Here is a 15,450-nt window from a genome sequence, read left to right on the forward strand (position 1 = left end):
TATCGCTAGTCCAGTTCAGTTTCTGGTCAATGATAACCCCCAGGATGTTGATAGCGAGGGATTCAGCAATGGTAATGCCACGGAATGTCAAGGGGTGATGGTTAGATTCTTTCTTGTTGGAGATGGTCAGTGCCTGGCACTTGTGTGGCACGAATGTTACTTGTCAGCCCAAGCCTCGATGTTCTCCAGGTCTTGCTGAATTTAAAGATGGACTGCTTCAGTATCTGAGGAGTTGTGAATGGTGCTGAACATTGTGCAATCATCAGCGAACATCCCCACTTCTACCTTATGATGGAAGGAAGGTCATTCATGAAGCAGCTGAAGATGGTTGGGCCTAGAACACTACCTTGAGGAACTCCTGCAGTGATGTCCTGGAGCTGAGATGACTGACATCCAACAACCACAACCACCTTCCTTTGTGCTATATATGGCTTCAACCAGCAGAGAGTTTGCCCCTTTATTCCCATTGACTCCAGTTTTGCTAGGGCTCCTTGATGCCACACTCTGTCAAATGCTGCCTTGATGTCAAGGGCAGTCACTCTCACCTCACCTCTGGAATTCAGCTGTTTTGTCCATATTTGAACCAAGGCTGTAATGAGTCAAGAGCTGAGTGACCCTGGCAGAACCCAAACTGAGTGTCAGTGAGCAGGTTATTGCTAAGCAAGTGTCGCTTGATAGCACTGTTGATGACCGCTTCCATTACTTTACTGATGATCAAGAGTAGACTGATGGGGCAGTAATTGGCTGTGTTGGATTTGTCCTGTTTTTTGTGTACAGGACATACCTGGGCAATTTTCCACATTGCTGGAGAGATGCCAGTGTTGTAGCTGTACTGGAACAGCTTGGCTCGGGTGTGACAAGTTCTGGAGAACAAGTCTTCAGTACCATTGCCAGGATATTGTCAGGGCCCATAGCCTTTGCAGTATCCAGTGCCTTTAGCCGCTTCTTGATATCACGCAGAGTCTGAAGACTGGCTTCTGTGATGCTGGGGGTCTCCAGAGGAGGCCGAGATGGATCATCCGCTCAGCAAGAAAATTGTAATCGGTGCTTCAGCCTTATCTTTTGCCCTGACAAGTTGGGCGCCCCCATCATTGAGGACGGGGATATTTGTGGAGCCTCCTCTTCCACTGTATGTTTAATTGTCCAGCACCATTCACAGTTGGATGTGGCAGGGCTGCTGAGCTTAGATCTGATCAGTTGGTTGTGGAATCACTTAGCCCTGTCTATCACTTGCTGCTTATGCTGTTCGGCATGCAAGTACTCCTGTGTTGTAGCTTCACCAGGTTGACACCTCATTGTTAAGTGTGCCTAACAACTTAAATGTAAATGTAAATGCAAAAGAATGAACTAACCATATGAAGCACAAATAGAAACTTTCGGGGCTGGCAGGCTGTAACTAGTGGGGTACCACAAGGATCAGTTTGCCATTGTCATTTCCGGTGCCCAGGTCAATGCCGGGTCGTCCGTCCGGTTTCATTCCTTATAGACTTTTAGCAGTTTGATAAGCCATTTGTTAGGTATTCCTGGCAAGTTCTCCTGAACTCTTCATTGAACCAGGGTTGATCCCCTAGTTTGGAGGTAATGGTAGAGTGGGGGATATGCCGAGCCATGAGGTTACAGATTGTGGTCGAGTACAATTCTGCTACTGCTGATGGCCTGCAGCACCTCATGGTTGCCAAGTTTTGAGTTGCTTGATCTATCCCATTTAGCACGGTGGTAGTGCCACACAACACAATGGAGGGTATCCACAATGTGAAGGCAGGGCTTCATCTCTACAAGGACCGTGCAGTGGTCACTCCTACTGATATTGTCATGGACAGATGCATCTGCGTCAGGCAGGTTGATGAGAACGAGGTCAAGTATGCTTTTTCCTCTTGTTGGTTCCCTCACCACCTACTGCAGACCCAGTCTAGCAGCTATGCCCTCTAGGACTCGGCCAGCTCAGTCAGCAGTGGTGCTACGGTGCCAATCTTGGTGATGGACATTGAATTCCCCACCCAGAGTACATTCTGCACCCTTGCCACCCTCAGTGTTTCCTCCAAGTGGTGTTCAACATGGAGGAGTACTGATTCATCAATCAGCTGTGGGGGGGTAGTGCATGGTAAACAGCAGTAAGTTTGCCCATGTTTGACCTGGTGCCATGAGACTTCATGGGATCTGAAGTCGATGTTGAGGACTCCTAGGGCAACTCCCTCCCTACTGTATACCACTGTGCCGCCACCTCTGCTGGGTCATTGTCTATAATGATTCTGTGAGTACGACTATGTCAGGCTGTTGCTTGACTGGTCTGTGAGATAGCTCTCCCAATTTTGACACAAGGCCCCAGATGTCAGTAAGGAGGACTTTGCAGGGTTAATAGGGCTGAATTTGCCGTTGTCGTTTCTGGTGCCAAGGTCGATGTCTTATAGACTTTTAGCAGTTTGATGGGCCATTTCACAGGGCGGGGTCTGGAGTCACGTGTAGGCCAGACCAGGTAAGAAGCCAGATTTCCTTCGCCAAAGGGCATTAGTGAACCAGATGGGTTTTTACAACAATCAACAATGGTTTCATGGTCATCATCAGACTTTTAATTCCAGATTTTTATTGAATTCAAATTTCACTTTCTATCATGGTGGGATTTGAACCCAATTCCTCAAAGCATTACCCTGGGTCTCAGGACTACTAGTCTAGTGACAATACCACTATGCCACTGCCTCCTCCTGTTCTTATTTCTTATGTTCTTAAATTGCTACATGGGATTAGGATGCAATTGTATTAACAGAGAATTGGCCTGGAATTTATACTCCCCCACCGGCGGGTTTGAAGGCTCAGGGGCTCATTAAATCCTGCCCGCCACTGGTCCCTGACCCATCGCAAATGTACCAGTGGCGTTAGACAGCCAGCCCATCAATGGACCAATTGAGGCCCTTAAGTGGGCAACTAATTCCCGTTCAAAGGGCCTCGTTGCATCGCTGGGATTTAACCAGCAGCAAGAGAGGCCCATGCCAAGTACCCAGTCTGACAGGTTTCCCTGCATGGGCTGGTGGTAGGAATGGGGTCCCTCCTTAGTCAATCCCCTGGGCGCTGTCAGCTACTGATTGGCTAGCAGCTCTCTGATGTGGGGCTTCCTGTTGCTGAGGGAGAGAAATCCCATCTCCAGAATTGGCTGCAAGGTGGGCTCCCCACCAACTTTTCAGCCCTGGACACAGAGAATCAGACACCTCTCGTATAATTCAGCCTATGGTTCAAGCAAGGGCAAAAATAGGTTCTTAACATTCCTACTCAGGAACAAACAATGGAAAAGGAAAAATGCAATACAGCAGTATAGATTAAGGCACTTGTAATAATTCTAAATAGAAAGGATATAGTAGATGGCTCTAGGACTGAAACCGTTTGGCTTGAGTTGAGGAATGGGAGGAGAGGTTTTACAATGTTATGAGCTCCAAACAGTGAGAAAGAGATAGGTAACAAGGTTGTCAGCAAATTGCAAAGGCATGTAACAGAGTAACAGAGTAGGGGACTTTAATTACCCTATTACAACAATGATGTTAATGGTAGTAAATTAGTGAACAGAGTGAAACAAAAGAACAATGCAAAAGTGGCAAAACTCTCAAAAGAGGTGATAAAATAAGTGACAAAAACAGGCAATTCAATGCAACAGAAACTAGATTTTCAGCTCCCTACATGCAACTTGTCTCCATCGTATCAGTCATGGCTCAGTTAGTAGCAATTTTGCTTCTGGAATCACAAGGTTCTAGATTCCCATTTTAAGGCTCGAACACAAAAATCAAGACAGACACGTCCATATACTGTACTGAAGGAGTACTGCAAACTTGGAGGCGCTGTCTTTTGGATAAAACTGAATTCGAGGTCCCATCTGCCTACTTGGGTGGATTTCAAAGAAGAGCAGGGGAGTTATCCCTGGTGTCCTGGCCAATATTTATCCCTCAATCAACTTCATTAAAACAGATTATCTGGTCATTAGCACATTGCTGTTTCTGAGAGTTTGCTGTGCACAACTTTTTTTTTATTCATTCATGGGATGTGGCCATCACTGGCTAGGCCAGCATTTATTGCCCTAATTGCCCTTGTTCAGATGGCATTTTAAGAGTCAACCACATTACTGTGGGTCTGGAGTCACATGTAGGCCAGACCAGGTAAGGACAGCAGATTTCCTCCCCTAAAGGCAGTACCCTAGGTCTCCGGATTACTAGTCCAGCAACAATACCACACTATGCAATCGCCTCCCCCCACAACTTAGTGCTGTGTTGCCTATATTACAGCAGTAACTAAACTTCGAAAATGCTCCAATGGCTGTAAAGCTCTTTGAGACAGCCAGTGGTCATATAAAGTACGACATAAATGCAAGTCTTTTTAAAACTTTATGCACTCTATTCCTTAAGCAATCAACTCAGCATGTGTTTTAAATAGCCTTCCTGCTTCATAATTTTCCAGAACTAAGCAAGCAATATTTTGCTGTATATATTTTACCTCTGCTACATCTGACGATTTCAATATCTGCAGGTGACACAAATCTTGGAAGTTTTGTGAGCTGTAGGGTGAATAATGATAGTGATAGACTTCAAGATGACATAAACTGGTTGGGAGACATGTGGAAATGAATTTTAATTCAAAGAAATGGGAAGTGATTCATTTGGTCAGAAGAATCAGGAGAGGCAATATAAAATAGATGATGCAATTCTAAAGGGGGTGCAGGAAGAGAGAGGACTTGGATATATGTGCACAGCTCTTTGAAGGTGCCAGGACAGGCTGAGAAAGTGGTGGAAAAGGTATACAGGATCTTGAGCTTTAGAGTGCAAAAGCAAGGAAATTATGACACATCATAAAGTCAATACAGCACAGAATGCATCTTCATAAACACAAGTTTAGCCTCAAGTGGAGTATTATGTCCAATTTTGGGCATCATACTTTAGGAAGGACGTGAAGGCTTTAGAGGTGGTGCAGAAACGATTTACTAGAATGGCTTCAGAGATGGGGGACTTCAGTTACGTGGAAAGGTTGGAGAAGCTGGATTGCTCCCCTTAAATATGAGAAAGTCGAGAGGAGATTTGATAGAGGTCATGAGGGGTCTTGGCAGTAGACAGAGAGAAATTGCTCCCATTGGAAGGAAGGTCGAGAAGCAGAGGATACCAATTTAAGGTGATTAACAAAAAAAGTAACGGTGACATAAGGGAAAACTTTTTTTTAAAACGCAGTGAGTGGTTAGAATCTAGACTGTCCTACCTGAGAGCATGGTGGAGGCAGGTTCAAAAATGGCTTTTAGGGGGAATTTGAAAAGGCAACCAAAGAGAAAAGATTTGCAGGGCCACAGGGAAAGGGTGAGGGAGTGGGGTTAGCCAAGTTGCTCTGGGAGAGAACCAGCAAAGACACAATGGACTAAATAGCCTCCATCTGTGCTCTAACCTCTTGATCTTGCTCAGAGTTCTGTTGAAGCGTATTAATAGTTTCCATAGTGTCAAAAATTGAGGGTCTTTTCTTAATTGATATTTCATGATTTTTTAGTTCAAAATACTGCTAATTTCATACTTATACATTTTATTTAGATTGTACTTAAATATCAATGTACTAGCATCTCCTGCAGATTAATCTGCTTTTTGTTCTGAATTATTGTATTTCAAGGATATCCCCTAATTTTCATGGCACAATATTAATCGTGCATTTTTTTGTTATGATACTTGTGGCTCTGTATTTATCAAATGGGAGTATGGCAAAAAAAAAACCAAACACCACCCCCCCTCCACAGTAACTGCAGATAAAAATAAACTAATGAGTCATGAGCGTTGTATGATTATGCTCCCCACGCTAAATGAAAAGATTATGAAGGTCATGAAACATGTCCTCCTACAGTGTAGGACCGAACATTTTTGAAATTCTGTAAGCGGCATGCATAGAAGAACCTTTCATTGCTAACAATACATTTAGAGGTTTGGTAAGCCAGCCTCTCAAGATAACTAAAAGAATGAAGTTTAAAATTACACTACTTAATAATGTCAGACATCAATTCTTTTGAAGCATATTCTGATTTCTTAGAAATTGCTTACAGCTGAATTGTTTGTGGTGAATTATGTGGAGACCACTGCTGGTAGTGGTATTTTGTGTACAGTACATTAACTGCGGTACTGGCAAACAATTCCTGACTTGGCAAATAGTACAGCATTAACTATGTTATTGTTGACTCCACAATTTCTTTAAATGCTCTGGCTCAGCTTCAAGTGTCTGTTCTGTTTCCCTCGTGTCCACAGCTGCATTGTTACATAGTCATTTGATAGTACAAAACTTAAGCACTGCTGAAAAAAGAGACGTGTCAAAACTTTTCATCTTGCACTCATCAGGACGCTTCGCAAAAATACCAATATAAGGTGAAAACAACAATTTATATTGTATGAGAAGAGAGTGCCGACTGGTTGGCAAGTGGACTCTGATTGGTATGCTAATGAAATTATTCTCTCCACAGGTGCTGCCTGACCTGCTGAGTATTTCCAGCATTTTCTGTTTTAATTTCAGATTTCCAGCATCTGCAGTATTTTGCTTTTACAATTAGAAAAGGCTTATCTACTGCTGTGGTTACAAGTCTATTCTTTTGCTTCAATCACACATTTATTATTCTCTATTGTAGTCATTTATGTCGGATAAGCATTCTTTTCTTACCCCAAAGCAAGTTTAGTGGTTGATCTCTGGCAGTACTCTCTCTATGCTAATAATAAAAGATTATTTCTTTTGATAAACATCAACATGTGCTTTTACTTGGCTAGAAAGAACCATAATACTGCAAAGAATGTTTTTTTTAAAAAATATTGTTTGCAGTGAGTGTCAAAGTTAGATTTAATACAGATTAGAAGTTCCACTTAGTGAAAACAGTTTCACAGGTGGTAATCTGGTGAAGGGAGACTGAAGCCAAGTATTCTCCAACCTGAAAGTTCCCTGCTTTTAACACAAATATTCTGAATTTCATGTTCTTCCAGCATTATCTACTGGTAAGCAGAATAACAACATTAAGTTATAGCCTTCGATTTCCCACCTATCATTGAATGTGTCCATTTGAAGTGGACAGTAAGGACCAATAAGATTATTGCTCATCAAGAAAGGATCTCTGAAAACTGTGGTTTCTAATTTTTCTTAAATTACATTTTTGCTGCAAAATATGGGGATCATTTTCAAAGCACCACATAACAAAATCCAATGGAAATCAGGGAAATTTTATGCAATCCTTTCTGCTGGTTTACCACCCATATGGTAAAAGATAAAACTAGCATGGCAGCCACCTCCCCCAACCACAGTCACCCCACACCCCATCCCCCAGCCACTTTCGCAGCTGTCCACAATCATGGTACCCTACTCAAGTCCAAGCTGAGATTTAACCCCATGCTCACTCCATCACAAAGATCGCTTTTTCTCCTCATCAACATTGCCTGCCTCCAACCCTACCCTCAGCCTATCTACTGCTGAAATACTCATCTATCCCTTTGTTATCTTTAGGCTCAGCTATCTTGATACTCTTCTGGCCTGCCTCCTATCCTCCAACATATGTAACCTTCTGTACATCCAAAACAAATATATCCTGCCTACATCATCCTACTCGTTTATCACCCATCCTTGCTCTCTTACACCCTATAAACCTCAAATCTAAATTCTCATCCTCATGTTTAAATCCCTAACTCTAACCACAATCTAGCACTCCAACTCCATCAAACAACTATGTTTCGCGTATTCCCTCCTCCCTGGTGGGCTACATTGGTGGCACTCCTTAGTTACCTAGACCCCACTATGGAATACAAAAACAGAATTACCTGGAAAAACTCAGCAGGTCTGGCAGCATCGGTGGAGAAGAAGAGAGTTGACGTTTCGAGTCCAACATGACCCTGAAGGGGTCCACCGATGCTGCCAGACCTGCTGAGTTTTTCCAGGTAATTCTGTTTTTGTTTTGGATTTCCAGCATCCGCAGTAGCTTTTTGTTTTTGTTTCCCACTATGGAATATCCTGTCTAAGCCTCTCTGTCATTCTCCTTAAAATCCACCTAATTGACTACCTCTTCGGATATCTCCTCTTTTATCTTGGCATACACTATTCCTCGGTACATATCTGTGAAGCGCCTCGGAAAGTGTTCCTAAATGAAAGACAATATAAATACAAGTTGTTGCTGCTGAAAAGCTAACAAGGGAAAGATACATTTAGAATTACTAGAAGCATAAAAGGCAAGTTGAGAAGATATTTTTCCACACTAAGGTTGTTGAAATATGGAGTATGTTAGCACAAGTGGCTATCGAGCACAAATCCAGCTCAACATTTAAGATGGAGTGATATACACAAAGAAAAATATTAAGGGTACAAGGAAGGAACCAACTGGGCAGTTGGCAGTGGCAGAGGCGCAATGGGCAAAATAGCCTCCTTGTGTTCTTAAGTTTCTATGATTCCACTCTATTTTATTGTTCAATATCCTACAAAACATTTATAGTATATGCTGGAGATGAACGTTGTTTATTATTCCCTGCTGTCTTCTTAAAACCGACTTCCCATTTCACTTATTTGCATGATGAGGTAATCTTCCTCTTGCTTGGTACAATGGCTTGGTAGTGCTTGTTGAACAGATTATTGTAGTAAAGCCCAATGAGATTTTTCCTCTATTGCCTTTATGAGTGGTATCTGAACAGATGATCATTTCCAATGGCCTGGGCACAGACTGGCTATCTGACCCAAGTCACAACATCTGACAACATTCATATGCAGCAAGACTGGACAACACTCAGCCTTGGGCTGATAAGTGGCAAGTAACATTCGCGCCACACAAGTGCCAGGCAATGACCATCTCGAGTAAGAGAGAATCTAACCATCTTCCCCTTCACATTTAATGGAATTGCAATCACTGAATTCCCCACTACCAACATCCTAGGGGTTTACCATTGATCAGGAACTGAACTGGACCAGCCATGTAAATACCGCAGGTTAAGATACAAGAGCAGGTCAGAGGCTGGGAATTCTGTGGCGAGTAACTAACCTGATTCCCCAAAGCCGAGCCACCATCTACAAAGCAATGTTCCCCACTTGCCTGGATGAGTGCAGTTCCAACAACACTCAAGAAGCAGTCAGGACAAAGCAGCTAGCTTGATTGGAACCCCATCCACCACCTTAAACATCACTCCATCCACCACCGATGCACAATGGCAGCAGTGTGTACCATATATAAGACACATTGCAGTGACTCACCAAGGCTCCTTCAACAGCACCTTCCAAACCTGCAACCTCTATCACCTAAAGGACAAGAACAGCAGATGCATGGGAACACCACCACCTGCAAGTTCCCCTCCAAGCCACACACCATCCTGACTTGGAAATGTATCGCCGTCCCTTCACTGTCGCTGGGTCAAAATCCTGGAACTGCCTTCTTAAGAGCACGGTGGATGCACCTACACCAGATGGGCTACAGCAGTAGTTCAAGGCGGCAGCGCACAATCACCTTCCCAAGAGCAATTAGGCATGGGCAACAAATGCTGGCCTAGCCAGCAAAGCCCAGATCCCATGAGGGAATTAAAAAAATTAAAGAACTGGAAACATTGCTCTTCTGATCCCAATTCAGGGTCCTTCAGCAACACAACATACAAATTCATCCTAAATAACAAATTATCTTATATTTTTATTTAATGCCTTAAACACAAAAATATTAAACCTTAGAAGTAGATTTTTCTTAATCCCCAAAGCACAGGCTCACTGTTGCTACCTGTAAGTGTCATACTGGTTGCTGCATCATAGTCTGAATATCAGAGTTCCACAAAGAGAGATTGAAAAACTACAATTTTGGTGATACGTTGTTTTTGCAGACATAAAGTTTGCCCATAGGAGCAGCAAGTTTCCAACAATCAAGGTCCAGTTTAAATTGCTTATTCAAATTCCAGACAAAAGATTGGGTCCTTGTATTCCCAGCGTAGATAAAAAATGCTCAGGATGAAGATTATTTAAATAACCTGATCTCGCATAGTAACTATGTTGAATGGGATCCTCACTTCAAACACAAAACAAATGACCGTGTTCAGAAGGAGCTAGGATTAACATAGGACATACAGTACAGAAACAGGCCCAGTCACAGACACCAACAGTGGTGTGTTGGTATTCCAGGAAGCAGCCTAGCTATTTACAACGAATTATTCCCCAAGAGGAGACCCCTGTAAAGGCACTGGATTAAGACATTAGCAATTTCTACTCGACACCAAAGACTTTCCAGACAAGTCCTTGTTCTGTCTTTCAAATAAGATGCTGATCTGAGGCCCCGGATTTCCTCTCAGGTGGGCTTAAAAGATCCCATGGCAAAATTTCAAATCACAGCAGGGGATTCCCTTGGTCAATATTTATCCCTCAGCCAGCATCGCTTAAGAAAAAAATCTGGTCATTTATTCATTGGTGTTAGTGCAACATTGTTATGCGTTAAGTAGCTGCTGCTTTACCTGCATTTCAAAATTGCTTGTAAAGCATTTGAGAAATCCTGAGGTTGTGAAACTGCTATACAGATCTAAATCTTTCTTTTTAGCATATTCAATGAAGGAAAATGTCTCAAAATGCTTCACTGAAGAGGAATCAAACAAAAATAAAGATGTACCAATGAAGAATTATTAAGGAATCACAGAATTTTTACATCACAAAGGGGGCCAATCGGCCTGTCGTATCTGTGTCAGTTCTCCATAGGAGCAAGTTACCTAGTGCCATCCCCCACAAAAATAATGCCATGGAATGCTTTTACATCCATCTGACAGTGGCACAGGGGGCCTCAGCTTACCTGAAAGGTGGCATCTCTGACAGTGGAGCACTCCTTCAGCACTGCACGAGAGGGTCACCTTTGACTTTTATGCTCACATCCTGGAGTGGGGCTTGAACCACAACCATCTGACTCTGAGGCAGGAGCACTCCCAACTGAGTCACAACCAACCCCATTGACTAAAAGTTTGAACAAAGTGGATCCAACGATATACATGTATAGGGCAGTAATTACAAAGCTTATGGCCTAAATGACCGACTTGCCCAAAAGAAACTGAGACGACAACAAAAAAGTCCCAAACATAGAAAATCAAAATGATCCCACAAGCATACGAACAGATAAGCTAGTTGCTTCTTTATCTCATGAAAAGGCCCACTCCAATATCACCGCCAGTTAAGAAATAAAACCATGGTCCATTTGTTCTCACCTACTAATAATCCTTATTCAAGGCCGAGAACAATTCTGAGCAGTCAAGAACATTGGCAGTTTCATATCTGAATATAGTTGGTAACAGACATACTAGGAATGGGACATCATGCATTGTTCCATTATAACAATGAGAAAACATTGATACTGCTGACAACTCAATATCAAACCTCCTTCTAGACCAACTCTGCCATTTGAGATGAAAATACACATAGGCTGAAAGTGCCCATGTTTAGTAGAATATCTCCAAATTCCCTAAAAAGGCTGTCCCAATGAAGGCAATAAACAGCATAGTCAGATTCTCATCTGAACAGAACTCAAAGTCTATTTTAGTCAATCGAAGGCTGCTCTTCAAATATTGCCCGAGTCTGAAGATCAGACAATTTTTTCTTATAAAAAGAATTTCATAGTGCAGCCATGTTTTCTGCAGCTATGTTCAATCAATTTAGGATTATGTTCTTCTCTTACATCACACACAAACGAGCATTTGTAAATGAGAGAAAAAAAACCATAAGCTGAAAACACATCCAAAAGCTTTCAGCAAAAATTATCCCCGGATTTAAGAATCTTGCAGGTTCAGGGTCACAACACAAAAAGCAAAAACCCCTGGCTATCAATTCAACGTCAGATCACAAAACAGAACTACCAGATACACCGACATTTACAGCCACAGCAGGGTTGGAGTGTCTCATGTGGAGCCCTGGTACAGAGAAAAATGACTTTGGTTCCTGCACAATGCTGCATCAGTTCCACACAGCAGGGCCTCAGGGCAGTGATTTTCAGATGCTTCATTCCTACATCATAAGGTCAGAAGTGGGGCTATTTATTGGTTATTGCGTAATGTTCTGCTCCATTTGCAATTCCTCAGATAATGAAAGAGTTCATTTCACATACAGCAAGACCTGGACAACATCCAGGTCTGGGCAGATATGTGGCAATAGTATTTAGGGCCACACAATGACCATCTCCAACAAGAAACCTGTTCCATAGATATTGTCACTTTTCTTTGGAAAGGAAGGTTAGAATATAGGGCCAACTGGTTTTGATAGCACATACTTCCACTGTCTACAATCATGTAGGGGCAAATTAGGTTAAGATAGGTCACTAGAGATGCAATGGCTGATATTTAAAGGGATATTTCAGAATACACAGAATAGATACAATCCAACAAGAAAGAAAATTCCAAGGGGAAGGCCCACCATCCATGGTTAACTAAAAAAGTTAAATGACAGTATCAAACTTAAAGAAAAAGCATATAATTGTGTAAAGACTGGTGGCAAGTTAAAAGATTGGACAGAATATAAAGAACAGCAAAAAGAATGACAAAAAGGTTAATAAGGAGGGAAAAATTAGAGTACAAGAGGAAGCTAGCTAGAAATATAAAGACGGATAGTAAGAGCATCCATCAATATTTCAATAAGAAAAGTTAACAAAGTGAGCGCTGGTCCTATAGAATGAGAGTCTGGGGAATTAATAGTGGAAAATAAAGAAATGGCAGATGAATTGAACAGGTATTTTGTAATGGCTTTCATTATAGCGAATACAAGTAACATCCTAGAAATAACTATAAAGCAGGAAGTGGAATGGAAGGAGGAACTATGGAAAATTACAATCACCAGGGAAGTGGTACTTAGCAAAAATTGTTAGAGCTGTGGGCTGACAAATCCCCAGGTCCTGATGGGCTTCATTCTAGGGACTTAAAAGGAATGGTTAGTAAGATAGTTGATGCATTGATTTTAATTTTTCAAGATTCCCTGGAGTCAGGGAAGGCCCCATTAGATTGGAAAATAGCAAATGTAACTCTATTATTTAAAAAGGGAGGAAAACAGAAAGCAGGAAACTACAGGCTAGTTAGCTTAACATCTGTCATAGGGAAAATGTTGGAAACTATTATTAAAGATGTTGGCACTTGGAAAAATTCAAGGCAATCAGGCAGATTCAACATGGTTTTGTGAAAGAGATGTCATGTTTAAGCAACTTATTGGAAGGAGTAATTGTTATGTTATATAAAGGAGTCACATGTGCTGTGGATAAAGGGGAACCGGTGGATGTGCTGTACTTAGGATTTCCAGAAGGTATTTGATAAGGTGCCACACCAAAGGCAGAAAATAAAAGCTTGTGGTGTAGGGGCTAACATATTGGCATGGATAGAAGATTTGCTACTGAACAGGAAATAGAGGGCAGCTATAAATGGGTCTTTTTCTGGTTGGCAGGATGTAACAAGCGATGTGCCATAGGGATCGGTGCTGGGGCCTCAGCTTTTTATAATTTATATAAATGACTTGTACGAAGGGACAAAAGGAATAGTTGCTAAATTTGTTGATGATACAAAGATAGGTAGGAAAGTAAGTTGTGAAGAGGACATAAAGAGGCTACAAAAGGGACATAGATAGGTTAAGTGAGTGGGCAAAGGTCTGGCAAATGGCGGAGAGGGACACACAAGGTCAGTCAGAGGAATGGAGCATTTGCAGGACTAGAGAGATGGAGAGGGGCCAAGCCATGGAAGAATTTATGTTTAAAAGAGGATGACAATTTTAAAGTAGAGACATCAGGGAAAAGTAATTTGATCAGCAAAGACAGGGGTGGCAGGCAAGCAGGGCATCAGAGTTTTGGATGAGTTGAAGTTTACAGAAGGTGGAGGATCAACCAGAGAACACACATGGATTTTACTGTAGATGTGCTGAGGCAAGGGCAGAGATAGGTTATATTATGTAGTGGAAGTATGCAGTCTTTATGATGGAGTGTATATGTGGTTAAAATTTCAACTCTGGGTGAAATAAGACACAATCTTCCCAGTGTTTAACTGCAACAATTTTCAGCTCACTCAAGATAACATGGTGGCAGGTTGAAAGAGGTGATGACGTGGAGCTGGGTGTTGTTTGTACACATATGGAACCTGATCCATGTCAGTGGGTGATGTAGTCATGGGGCAGTATGTGGATGAGGAAGAGGACAGAGCAATAATAAAGTATGGGGTCAAGGAGAAGCCATTGTTGGAAATCCTCTGGCTACAGTTGGGGTGATAATTGAAGCAAGGACAATCCAGCTGAGATGGAGAATAGGAGGAGGGGGAGGAAGTAGTCAAAGCTGCAAAGAGGACGTGCAGGGATAATTTACCACAGTCAAGTAACAGAAGATACCATTTTTAACTTTAAGGTTAGCTTAAGATTATTTTAATGGTGATGGCGAAGAAACCGTATTCGAGGAATTTAAACATGGAGCTGCAGGAAAAAGGGCACAGATTGGTAAAGCCACAAGATATTCAAGAACTTCAGTGAGGGGAAAAAAAAAACAAAAGTAGACTAAAGCACTAATAAATGCTACATGTTTATGCTTGCAGTTGTTCTTTGTTTAAAAAAATCAACTTGCTGCCAATGCAAAACTAATCAGTGAGGTCTTAAGATTCATTGATGAAAAGAAAATAGCCACAGCAGCCGTGACACAGGAGAGGCCATGGAACTAAGGATCAAATATGTTTCAATGATCCAAAATTAAATTATTCAGTAAACTGGCAAGCTCCAATCTGCATTTTCTCCCTTTAAAATTTAAGCAAGGTATTCCTAGAGATGGACTTAAGAATTTAATGTGTAACATTCTAAATGTAGTGCAATTTGTTGCATACCTCAATTTTACATAAAATCATTCAAAAAATTATGGAAAGTATGTTTGTGCAACAGGCATTAATTCTTAATAATTAAAAAAAAAACACTTCCAATGTTGCACCAAGTTTATAGCACATAATCAAGCATCATCCTATTTGCTCAATTTTCAATTGATAGCCAATAATATTGTGATGGTTGCCAAATCACAAATTCCCAACGGACCAACTGCCTCTCACTTCTTAAAAACAAGTATCCTCCTATTAACAGTTCCGCATACTAGGGTCTATGGAATTACACCATGGCTAAAAATCAGCAACATGGTTTAAATTTACAGCTTTATAAACTAAAAATCATACTTATACCAATAGTGATGTTAATAATTCAGATCCTCTGTCCAGCACTCTAAGTTTTAGAAATCCAAACTCCTAATGCATCGGAAATTCAAGGTTGCACATCAGAAATTCAAGATTGCACATAAAACACAGCAAAGCCTTTAAAATCACGCAAAGTTTTATGGGGAGGAGCGTAACCCGAGGCCATCAACGGAAGATAATCACCAAGACATCAAATAGGGAATTCAGAAGAAATTTCTTCACCTAAAGAACATGGAACCCACCATCACAGGGAGTGGTTGAAGCACATAGTATAAATGCATTTAAGGCAAAGCTAGACAAGTATTTG

At 41.6% G+C, this 15,450-nt stretch overlaps 1 protein-coding gene across 1 annotated transcript in view; it reads right to left on the reverse strand.

The window, feature by feature from the left end:
- The window catches only part of mrps6 (mitochondrial ribosomal protein S6), a 70,389-nt gene that overhangs the window by 35,423 nt on the left and 19,516 nt on the right, over window positions 1-15,450 (reverse strand). The gene's annotated exons all lie outside the window — the stretch shown is intronic.

Source organism: Cetorhinus maximus, chromosome 16 (assembly GCF_964194155.1).
Source record: "Cetorhinus maximus chromosome 16, sCetMax3.hap1.1, whole genome shotgun sequence".
Taxonomy (NCBI): domain Eukaryota; kingdom Metazoa; phylum Chordata; class Chondrichthyes; order Lamniformes; family Cetorhinidae; genus Cetorhinus; species Cetorhinus maximus.